This window comes from Dromiciops gliroides, chromosome 3, assembly GCF_019393635.1.
Source record: "Dromiciops gliroides isolate mDroGli1 chromosome 3, mDroGli1.pri, whole genome shotgun sequence".
NCBI classification, from domain to species: Eukaryota; Metazoa; Chordata; class Mammalia; order Microbiotheria; family Microbiotheriidae; genus Dromiciops; species Dromiciops gliroides.
The window spans coordinates 268,869,929-268,882,692 of record NC_057863.1 but is presented as its reverse complement, the minus strand read 5'-3'; the positions used below and the strand labels follow the sequence as shown (position 1 = coordinate 268,882,692).

The following is a 12,764-nucleotide window of genomic DNA, read 5'->3' as shown; positions in this document are numbered from 1 at the left end:
GACTCCAGGGCTGGTGCTCTATCCACTGCGCCACCTAGCTGCCTCTAGCCTTTACTCTTAATCACACAAGTAAGTTTCATTTGTTCCTTACAGGATTGACATTGGAAATACCCATCACTGGATGGCCCCTAGATGGCAGTCATTGCCTGAATATTCCTCAGTCACCTGTTTGAGTGCCCTAAACAGGCGCATTACAATATTGTATTTTAATTTTATTTTTAAAATTGTGAACCTAAACACAGAAAAAAGGTATTTCCACATATTCAGCAGGACACAAAAAGAGAATTGTATATGAAACTGTGAATCTTAATTTCATTACACTTGCTTTAAAAGAGAAATGATATAATGAATTACACTTTTTAAAAACTATCCTGTTGTCTGGGCTTCCTTCTGATTTCCTTCTGTTCTCTAATGTGAGTTAACAAAAAAAAAAAAGCCTCAATGGCCCCCTCTCTTTTTTTTTCTCTTGTTTTTTTTTGGGGGGGTGGGGTGGGGGACATTACTATTTCCATCCATTCCCTCACATGTCAACTTTGCCTGCCACCCCTACCCTATTTAAAAATCAAGAGAAAGGGAGGTGGAATATCCTTTAATAAATAAACATAGTCAAGCAAATAAATCCATGAGTGTCTATATCCAAAAATGTATGTCACTTTCTGAACCTCGATTCAATCATCTATATCAAGAGGTGGCTTCATCCTTGTTCCTCTGGAGAAGTGGGTGATTATTGAATTCATTGGAGTTGGTAAATCTTCCAAAGTTACTTTTCTTTACAATTTTGTTGTCTTTTTATAAACTGTTCTGCTGGTTCCTCTCACTTCACTCTGCATCAGACCATACCACCCAGGATTCTCTGAAATTGTCTCTCATCATTTTTACAGTGCAATAATATTCCACTATATTCATATGCCAAAGTTTGTTCAGCCATTCCCCAATTGTCTCAGATACCTCCTTTGATTCTAGTTCTTTTCTTTCTTTCTTTTTTCTTTGGCAGGGCAATGAAGGTTAAGTGACTTGCCCAGGGTCACACAGCTAGTAAGTGTCAAGTGTCTGAGGCTGGATTTGAACTCAGGTCCTCCTGAATCCAGGGCTGGTGCTTTATCCACTGTGCCACCTAGCTGCCCCTAGTTCTTTGCTTTTCATTTTTTCCCCTGTTAAAGTACCTCTTTCAGGATCATGAAGTTTGTTTTGCTTATAGCTATTACCTCCAAGTATTCTCCCATTTAACATCTCTCCCATCCTTGCTTCTTTTCCCATTAACTTTAATGTATTTCTATGCCAAACTCTGTGTATGTGCTCAACCTTCCTTTGCCCATTTCAGATGAGTGCCTGCTTTACCCTCCCTTTCCTACCCTCCCCCCCCATGCCTTCTTCTATGTTTGTATACTCTTTGCACTTATTTAAGGAAAACTACTTTTAACTTCTTTGGGGGGATCTCTAGAGCTGCATCATCATTATTATTATTGTTATTATTATTATTAAATACCAATCAGTGTTTTATTTGATTTATTCATCTCTTCAGCTTTAGTTCTTGAATTGGTGCTTTGTGCCAGGGCCAGGCTTGAACCTCTGCTACGCTTTTAGATAGAGTAATCAGTTCAGTTTGGTCTTACCCTGGGTCTCCTGGATTCCCGTGCTGAGCTCCATTTCCTGGTCATTGAATTTCAGAATCCTGAATCTCCTTGTTGGCTCAGGATAGACTATTAGAGACCTCGCCACCCCTGGGTGTCTGGCCTCTCTGATCTGAAAGCTGCCATGGTGTTCAGGTTGTTGCCTTTCCCCAGGGCTTCCAAGGTCGCAGCTTCCTGACCTTCCCAAGGTTTTCTCAGAAAGTCCTTTACTCTTGCTTCCTGTGTACACCGAGACTTGCAGGTTACACATCTCCTTTTTTCTGCTGGTTAGGCTGAGAGTCTGAGTTTTGTTTGCCTTGGTGGGTTTTTCCCTTTCCTATTGGCTGTAGACTTCTGATGATTTGTTATAGAGTGGAAGAAATAATCTATTATATTTTCTCATTGAATTTCTTAATCATTATTTAGTCTGGTTTGAATTTCAGGTTTTTATTGGAGTAGATATGCGGGAGATTTGGATGGTCTCTTTGCATTTCGACAGCCATCTTGGTCTGAAGCTACTATTCTTTTCTTTTCAAGGATCAGGTCCTATTTGCTTACTACTTGGCAGGTCATAATCATCTGATAATACTGCAGTTGACAGGCTTAGTATATATATTTTTTCTGACTCTCTTGCAGTTAGATATGGCTTAATTTACCCACGAAGCCTGCTCACTCGTGCAATATTATTTTGCAAGTGTGATGGAAATAGACCAGAATTACAAACAGAAGGCCCAACTTTGAATCCTATTCTGCTACGGAAAGACATTGTGTCCTCTAAGATCCTTCTGTGCTGATTGTTAAAATGTGTGCTCAAAGAAATCAGGGAATATTAGAGCTAAATGGAAACCTAGAGCTATCTAGTTCAATCCCTTTGTGTATAAGGCAAGAAAACTATGTATTTTTCTCATTCCTCCTCATCTACCCTTTATTAGCCAACATTAATTTGACTTAGTTATTTGATATCATGCTGAAACCTATAGAGAAACCACTTATGTGTATTTGAGATAATATACTCTCACAGTTCAAGGACAAAGGAGGAATATGTGGAGTATGTAAGTAGGCCACAGGTTATTACTAATGGAGACTTGCATTTACCAAATCTAGTGCTCCCAAAACTTGATGCTTTTCCTACCAGGACTAACCTAGACCAAGGTAATTCTCAGCAGGCCCAACCAAGAGCAAGTGCATTCTCTATATGTGTAATATCTTCTGAATATGCCTGATACCTCTTGGGATAATCTCAACAGTGAGAGAACTAACATTTATATATTGCTTTAAGGTTTCCAAAGTACTTTATATGTATTATCTCATTTGATCCTCACAACAACCATGGGTATAGACCTGGCATTCTATAGTAATTCAGTCCATTTGCTGTGGATACAAGTTATTTAGTTAGAAGCTAAGTGCACAGTGAATAGAGCACTGGGCCTGAAGTTGGAAAGAGCTGAGTTCAAATCTGACCTCAGCCATCCACTAGCTGTGTGACCCTGGGCAAGTCAGTTAGCCTCTGTTTGCCTCAGTTTCCTCATTTGTAAAATGGGGATTAAAAATAGCACCTGCCACAGAGTTGTTGTAAGAACCAAATGAAATCATTATAATGTGCTTAGAATGATGCTGGGCACAGAATAAATACTCTATAGATGTTACCTATAATAATAATAAGAAGAAGAAGAAGAAGAAGAAGAAGAAGAAGAATTCGAAGAATTCTTATTCTTATTGTCATCCCCATTCTCTCAGTCTGAAATTCCCACTGCCACGTATTCAGAGGATGGATGACCACCTCAATGCCATGCTTCATTATTATACAACCTGAACAGTAAAGCTTCCATCAAATAACATATTCCCCATACTATACCTAGCAAACTACCACCATCCACTTTCATAATCCTTGTCAACTCAGAGATAACATTTGCTAAGGAGAAATCCTATTTACCTACTGCCTTTCCCTATACCATCATCCCCATCAAGGTGATTTCTACCTCTCCTTTGTCCTTTCCTTCCAAAGTGCCATATGGAACACCCCCCCCCCCATAGGTATCACACTAATGCCCATCCTAAATCTCTTCTCACACTCTTTCCAACTTCTTGTCATCTGCATAATTGGTCACCCTCTACAAGTTACTCTTTTTCTCATACCTCTTGACATGCTGACCCAGCAGAAAATGTTGGCATGTCTCTTGCTTCACACTGCTAATTCTAGAACCTACTTTTGCCACTATTGCTTATTCTTTGAAATGTTTTATATCCATCCATCCATCCATCCATCCATCCATTAATCCATCCATCCATGTTCCTATTGCTATATTCTACTGACCTCCAGGTCACTTTCCCTTCTTTCTCAAGGAGTTCAGCAGCTGACTCATGCTATTTCTATCTATTCCACACCCTGCCTCCACACTTAAGGGATTTAAAATACATGTCTGTGTGTAGGCTGGGCCTGACTCAGTCTGATCTGGCTCTTCAGGTTCAGAACTGTAATGAAGAAGACATTTATAGACCAATCATCAGTTAACAAAAGGAAGTTTACTTAACCAAAACATAGACAAAATACTCAGCAAGGATACAGCAGTTATTCAATTGAATGAAGTGTCCTTGCTTTTATGCCAATTCTGATGACACACTGGTCAAACCTGAAGGAGTAGCAACTCACTCCTCATTGGCTGACTTTTTGTTCTTCATCTGTCAGGAAGTTATTTTAATGGCTAAGGGTTAGCCTTCTGGGCCAATAAAGTCTCAATGTTGGTTACAGTTCTTTTAAAGGAAAAAAACAGCTTAGATCATATGGGGTAGATGTTTTTCTTATTATATTATTTTCTTATTACATTTTTTAACACCATGACCTCTTAGATCTTCAGTCTCCTCAAATACTATGATCTATATCTTCATTTTAGCCACACACAGGGATTTTAATTTAATCTTGAATCCAATCATTAGATCTTAAATCTTGCTATTATCCATGACTGTTCTACCTTCAATGACCTTGGGCACTGAAATTTCCCACTGATCATAATTTCTCATCCTTCCATTTTTCTTTCTGCCACACTCCTCTCAAGTCTGTTTTTTTTTTAAATTTCTCATCACAATCTTCAGTTACTCCGTCTCTCTATGTTCTCCAAGTCTAGCTTTGATCTCAATTTCTTCCCTTTATTCTTAATTCTTGACTCTGTAATTTACAAATTCAACTGTTCACTTTTCCTACACTACTGAGGGAGGTCTAGCAACAAATTTAAATCACCTAATTTCAATTAGACCTCCAATGATTAACGGCAAAGCTTTTATACTTCTCTAATTAGTTCTCTATTTTGGTTCTATCAGCAACAAACCAAAATCCCTTCTGAAGCCCCTTAACCCACTACTTCTCTTGTCTCCTATTTTATTGAGAAAACTAGTCCATCTATCATGAGCACCATGATTTTCTCTATTTCACAATGTAAAACCCTTCTGCATTGTTATCCTCCCTTTCCTCCTTACTGCAATTTCTGAGAAATTGGTGATGGTGGTAGGACTTCTTTTTTCCAATCACTCTACTTGTGACTTCAATTCCATTTCTTCCATAGACTTTTTTTTTAAAGGTCATATACCAAATTTATTGAAAAAGACCCACAATCCTAGGAGTTGCCTTATCGGTAGGATTTCTGGTAGCGAGCCCGGGCTCCAGGTCCACCAAACTTCTTGGACTCGCAGCGACGAGGGTCAGCCACCAGCAGAGTTCGGTCATACTGGATAAGGATGTCTTTGATTTCCTTCTTGGAAGCCTCGTCCACATATTTCTTTTTTGTTGTTGTGGTTGTGGTTGTTTTTCTGCGCAGGGTAATGGGGGTTAAGTGACTTGCCCAGGGACACACAGCCATTAAGTGTCAAGTTTCTGAGGCTGGATTTGAACTCAGGTACTCCTGAATCCAGGGCCAGTGCTTTATCCACTACGCCACCTAGCTGCCCCCCACATATTTCTGATAATAGGCCACCAGGGCTTTGTAGATGGACTGTCGGGTAGCATAAATCTGAGCGACATGGCCTCCTCCTTTCACTCGGACCCGGATATCTACACCAGCAAACCATTCCTTGTGCAGTAGGAGGACAGGCTCCAACAGCTTGTACTGCAGAGTTCGAGGCTCAATCATCTCCAGTGGGCATCCGTTTATCTTGCAGTGGGCCACAGTGGTGGCAGTTTTCTTTCGCCCGAAGACTTGGACGGACTGGAGCGGCCCCTTGGACTACATGCTATTGGTGGGCGGCACAGACTCTGAGCGAGTTTGGCAGCGGAGGTGGCGGCAACAGAAGCCGAAGACGGGAGCTTCTCACCCGCGTGCTGCGGAGGCACGAAAACCTTCCATAGACTTATTGACCTTGTCCTATTGAAAACTCTCCCCATCAACTGACTCCTTCCACACTACTTGAAAACAAGCACATATCTAATCTATCCTTAGAAAACATTCACCTGATCTTGCCATCTGCTCAAGCTATTATCCTCTGTCTCCTGCATTTTACTGCCAGATTCCTACTACTATTGCCTCCATTTCCTCAGCACCCACTCATCTCTTAGTTGTTTGCAATCTGGCTTCTGGTTCTACCATTTGACCGAAACTGCTCTCTTCAAGGTAACCGATGGATGTCCAAAATACTAAATCTGATGGCTTTTTCTTTGTCCTCATTCTCTTTGTCCTCTCTGCAGCTTTTGACTCTGTGGGTCACATCTTCCTCCTGGATATAGTTTCTTCCTGATTCTGCTTTCTCCTTTCCTCATCTGTAAAATCAGAGAAATGGACTAGAGGACCTGTCAGGTCCCTTCCAGCTCTATGACCATATTACTCTTACTTGTTAGACTCTACAGAGTAAACAAAGCACATTTAACGAACTAATGTACCTACAATACACAAAGGATCCTAATAGAAAGTGAATAAGCACAAAGAGAGAAACGTAATAAAACAGAAGTATATTAAATGAGCCTATGAGATGTTTCAGTACCCTAAGAATCTGTATAGTTGAAATAGTGTTGCCTCTAGGTTTATTCCTCTCCCACCATTTGAATTAGTTGTTAGGTATATTATATATAGTCTTCTTCAATTGAAATGTCCATTTCTGAGTCATCTGGGTCGGACTGTCTTTGCCTGACTGGTAGACAGTCTCTTTCACTTAGAGTATGATGAAACAAATACCCATCAATCTCTACTTTTTGGGTTGAGGTTCATTGTTTTCACCAGGCTCCCACCAATCTCTGGGGGGTGATTTGCAAGGAAGAATGTTGCCTGGTCTCTTCACAACTAGAGACAGAATATTTTTTCATCAGTATACTAACTTGTGTTTCCCATGAACACCAAGATTTCTCTGTCATCCTGTGAAGGTCTTTTTTTTTTTTCAGTCAACCAATAAGCATTTATTAAGCAGCTACTACCTGCCAGGTATTATGCTAAGAGAGTTGGAGATGCAAAAAAGAAGCAAAAGATAGTCCCTGCCCTTAAGGAGCTCACAAATCTAAGGATGCATGACAGACTAGAAAGGGTCAGAGGCAGGAGGTGATGTCTGAAGGAGCTGGGCCAATTGTACAAAATTACAATGTCTGTAAAGGGGGTAGTAAGAAGCAAAGTCAGGGGATTCAGGCAGAAATAACAAAGTACAGAGAAAGTAACAGGGTGTCAAATTAGGTAAATAAGTGTTTTTACCTGTGGATCAAACCTCTAGATTCTTCCGATGTCTCTCCAGTTGCAGGGCTCCTACAAAATTCTTAGGTTTATCCTGACTTTTCCCCACTAAGAACCTCCTATGAAGGTCTTGATAAAGAATTCGAATATCAACCCATCATATATTTCTTTCAGCATTTCTATGGGCTGAAGTTGTAGTGGGGTGATAAGTTGTTTTTCTGTTTATCTTTTAGGTAAGAGAGTTGATAGTGTCTATAGTCTCTCCATCTCAGAGACTCTAAGACAAAAGTCAATAGATTGTAAGGAGCTAAAATTCTAGCTATACTATCTAAAATCTAATGAGTTGCTGCCAACAAACTATAAGCTTTAGCAAGAGTATTTAAGTGTTTAAGTATTTATTAAAGAGCATTAGGATCAGAGAGAAAGGTAAAAATCTAACTATTTCTAAGAGACCCCACCATCCGACCTGCCATGGTGAGGTCAGGAACCAAAAGAGGCAAAAGCCCTCTGCCAGCGTCCACTTCCTACTTCGTGTCCTCCTCCCAGAAATGGGAGGCTCCTCAAGTTGATTGGCTGGTAGCCTTGATACACAGTACCCACGAGCAAAGGTAACTTCTTGACACCAAGGACCGGATGACATGGCTTGCCCTCAGACGCCTTCTCCTCATGGCAGAGCTTTTCTACAGTAGCTCTTCAGCAGGTGGCGTCATTCCAATTGTTACATGATAACACAAGTTTTGCCCACAAACAACAGCAAATAGTGTGTAAACCGGTGGCATAAACTTCCTGAACTGCTCCAGCAAGAATGGGAAGTTCACACCAGAGTGGATAATTCTCAAGAAATTCACAGAAAACCATAGTAAGTAACTTCCACCCCACAAGAAGTTAGTTAAAAGCCTGAGCGCAATAGGAAAAGGGGCTGCAGGCAAAGACGGTACAAGCACATTGAGGTCCACAACTGCCAGAATCAGCAAGGTACTTTTATAGCCTGAAAGGCATTGTGTTCAGTCAGGCAGTCAATAGACATTTATTAATGTGATAGGTACTTGCTTAGCAATGGGGATACAAATTAGAAAAAGAAAGACAGTCCCTGCCCTCAGGAAGCTTACACTCTTTTGGGGAGGATAACATATAAGAAGAAGCTGAAAAGCAGAGGGTGGGTAAAAATCAAAAGATGAAGCTACCAGGCACAGGGATATGATAGAGTCCTGTTCAAGGAGTGCAGCTGGTGGGAAATGAAGAAGCAATAAGAATAGAAAGCTCTCCAAAGATATGTCCAGCATGATCAGAAAGCCCTGGTGTTAGAATCCTGGAAGTGACAGAAAGTTTCAGTGGCCAGATGCGTCAACTAGGAGCACTTAGACTGGGATATCCCAGTTCTGAGAGATCTGAGGTCCCTAGAAACTTCTGAAACAAGAGAGGATCTTGAAGATCTAGTGCTCTGAACCTCAAATGTCTAGGGGCCCTAATTCCAGGAGGTAGAGCACAAAACCCAAGTGACCCAGGAAATGACCAAGAAGGGTTGACTACCTTACCCAAAACTGTAGCTCAGGGTAGAGCCTAGACCTGACACAAAGCCCCAATTAACATAATAAAACTTAAGTGATGAGTAAATCAAATATTGACCAGTATAAAAAATCATTGCAAATTGAAAGACCTTCATGAAAGAGAAAATAACTGTAAAAACTGCAGGCAGAGACTCAAAGGGAAAAAACCAACCAAACAAACAAAACCCCAGATTTTCCACAAGGACTATATGAATTTTTAAAAATTAAGCATGCTAAAAAATAAATGTATAAATAAATAGATGAATGAATGAATTAAGATAAATTAAAGCTCTTGAGAAAAGAAGAGGAAGAAGAATAAGTAGCTTAGAAAAGAAAGTAGCAAATTCAACTCAAGCAACAGATTCTTTGAAAACTAGAATAGACTACACAGAAACCAATGATTCCATGAAGTAGCATGTGGTAAAAATTATTTGTGGTAAAGACTAATATTGAAAGTTTTAGCTGAATCATTTGGGAGGGGCCACACCTGGCCCACCCTGGGATTACGTATGGGACACAGATGGGACACAACCGGAAGGGAGGCAACTTCTGGGAGGCAGGGCATGTTCAAGGAGTTCGTGGTCTTTTCAGCTGGCAAGGAGTCTCTGGTGGCACTCACCTCGGTGGTGGCATGTTTCTTGCTCTGTCTTGGGTGTGCTGGTTCTCGGTCTGGCTGGCAGTTCGGGGTTGGTGAGTTAATGACGGAAACAGGCTAAGCTTAGAGTTAAGACTATCTGTATTTCTACTTCCTTATTTCCTTAATTGGTTTCACCTTTGTGGTCTAGTTAATTCCCAAGCAATAAAACCTGATCCTTTATGAACTAAAGCTCAGAGGCTCCTTTTCTTATTGGCCTGGGAGGAATATATAAAAGGGGAAGTTCAAAGGGGAGATTAATGCTCCATATATCCAATTTTGGCCTTCACAAGCAAAAATGACTTGAACAAAAGTCAAAAGAATGAAAGAATGCAAGAAAATGCAAGATATTTCCAAAATAACTGTTTTAAAAATAACTTGAGGCATAATTTATTCATCATTGGAATCCCTGAAGACCCTGATTTACAATCCAGAGGCTAGACACTACATTTCAAGAAATATTTTTTTTTGGTGGGGCAATGACGGTTAAGTGACTTGCCCAGAGTCACACTTGCTCAGACACTTGTCAAGTGTCTGAGGCCAGACTTGAATTCAAGTCCTCCTGAATCCAGGACTGGTGCTTTATCCACTGCACCACCTAGCTGCCCCTCAAGAAATCATTTGATGAAAACTACCCAATAACCAGATGGCAAAGTGAAGATAGAATCCATTGATTATTTCCTGAAATAATCCTAAAAGGAAAAGTCTGAGGAATGTCATAGCCAACACCCAGAACTCCTGTATTAAAGAAAAATACCACAAGCATCCAAAAAGAAGCAATTCAAATACCAAGAGTCTATTGTCTGGAATTCCTTGAGAACAGAGCCTATCTTTCCCTTTTCTTTGTATACTAAGTACTTAACACAGTGTCTGCCATTTATTTAATAAATGCTTAGTGACTAAGTAAGTCTCTGTGACTGAAAAATTAATTGCTTATGGTAAAATGGTAAAATCCCTGTTGTTAAGCCTTTCTAAACTTATGACCTGTAGATTTCTGAATGACAGAGATCCAGTGTGTCACTTAGTATGGTAGTGCCTGGTAAGACTTGTGCTCTGCTGGGATAGCCTTGAAGAATTCACCAACACTTCCATGTCAGAATGATGCATCAGGGAAAGACTCTGGTGTTTATTGACTCCAAAAACAAATGTGAGAAATCACTATTTACCAAAAAGAGTGATGGATAAGATCACTCTTAAGCCATATTTTTCTTCTGAAGGCAAATCTCAGTGACTAGATGCTGCTTTTTATGTCTAAATGCATTCAGTCTGACTTTCATCATCTTTTGAATTATATGTCATCCTAAAGGACAACAGCCCCAGTTCCCTGCCCCCCCCCCGCCCCGATTTTAGTCTTCTCAAGAATACTGTGTTGTTCATAGCCCTGATGACTGTTGGAGAAGTGGAGTCACCTTTAAAGGTTAACTTAATGGCTTCCCTTTTCACAATTGATATTTCTTTTTGGTCAGGTCATGCTGGATAAAGCCTTCTTTCACATGCACGGTATGAAAGTTTCTTTCAGCAGCCATCTCTCTCCCACCCTAAGAGGCATTCTTTTGAAGTGGAGGAGTGGCGTGGGTTGCAGTGTTTCTTCAGATGATGCCTGGTATTATGGCATGCTATTAAAACAGGGACTGCCACCTCTGGCTCAGCTCTCTTCAGGTTGCAGTGGGATAAATGTTAAGCATTACAATGGTGGAGGAGTAACTAACTCCTCATTATCATACCCACTAAATTAGAAAAGCATTTATCCTCCCTTCCCTGTAGAAAGAGGTCTTCAGCCAGAATAGCTCATATTTAGAAATACTTTAAAGTCTCTAAAATGCTTTATAGATGTTATCTTATTTACTTCTCATCACAACCCTGTGAAGTAGATGCTATTGATAGTTCCATTTCAGAGATGAAAAACTGAGGTTCAGAGAAATTAAGTGATTTACCCAGGGTCAAATGACTTATTTATGTGTTTTTTTTTCCTCTAAGGAAATGGTTTTCAAACTTTCTGGCCTTTAGATTCTTTCATACTATTAAAAACTAATGAAGACCTGAAATATCTTTTGTTTATGTGGGTTACATTATTAGAAATAAAACCTGATCGATTTTTAAAACCTTTATTAATGGGGCAGCTAGGTGGCGCAGTGGATAGAGCACCGGCCTTGGAGTCAGGAGTACCCAAGTTCAAATCCGGTCTTAGGCACTTAACACTTACTAGCTGTGTGACCCTAGGCAAGTCACTTAACCCCCATTGCCTCACTAAAAATAAATAAATAAATAAATAAAACCTTTATTAATTCATTTAAAATAACATTAATAAATCCATTATATGTCGACATAGATAATACATTTTTTACGAGAGATAAATATATTTTCCAAAATAAATATTTATTGAGATAAGTTTTACATATTTTGTAAATCTCTGGTTTCAAGCCTTTCTGAATTTATGACCTGCTATGCTGGTTTCTGAATGACAGGGATCTAGTGTGTCACTTAGTATGATAGAGCCTGGTAGAACTTGTGCTCTGCTGGGATAGCCTTGAAGAATTCATCAACACTTCCATGCCAGAATGATGCATCAGGAAAGGACTTTAATGTTTATTGAATCCAAAAACAAATGTGGGAAATTACTATTTACCAAAAAGAGTGATGAGTAAAATCTTTTTTACATTTAATTTTTCTCAATTACATGTAAACAAAATTTTAGACTCTTTATAAATTGAGCTCCATATTCTTTCCCTTCCTCCCTCCCCACTTCCCTTGTTAAGAAGGCATGCAATGTGATATAGATTATACATGTGCAGTCATTCAAAACATTAGCTTTGTTGCAAAAGAAAACATGGACCCCCCCCAAAAAAAACAACCAACAACAACCCCAAAATCAAAAGAAAGTAAAAAATATAGAGTGCTTCACAAATTTTCATGTCATCCTTGGGCAGGTGCCATGCCAATCTTCTCTTTATCATTCCAATTTTAGGTTATGTGCTGCCCAAGAGAGCCCTCTATAAATGATTTAGAAGATTTTATTCTCATAGAAGCTGGATTCTCATATTTGCTTCTGCATTCAATCCCTTGCAATTTTTTTGTATTGGTTAAAGCATATGAAAAAAATCTGGCCTCACACAGATATATAGTTGAAAAAAAGTGTATTTTATTTTAATAGGCATGAAAATAGTTTTGACCCCATGGCTGCCTTGAGAGGGTCTCAGGGACTTCTAGTGATCCACAGATCCCACTTCGAGAACAGCTGCTTTTGAGATTTGTATAAGCCTTGGGGGTGGGAGGTAGATATGAGAGAGTGGGAATCTTTTTGTGGCAAGTACCATGGTCCCAACATCACTGGAAG

General features: G+C 39.7%; 1 non-coding gene and 1 pseudogene across 1 annotated transcript; both read right to left on the bottom strand.

The window, feature by feature from the left end:
* Nucleotides 1-5,230: 5,230 nt before the first annotated feature.
* Nucleotides 5,231-5,830, bottom strand: LOC122751321 (annotated as a pseudogene).
* A 6,482-nt stretch (nucleotides 5,831-12,312) lies between these two features.
* LOC122752199 lies at nucleotides 12,313-12,419 on the bottom strand. Its single transcript, XR_006355990.1, has one exon. It is a non-coding gene; the product is annotated as a U6 spliceosomal RNA (small nuclear RNA).
* Nucleotides 12,420-12,764: the final 345 nt, after the last annotated feature.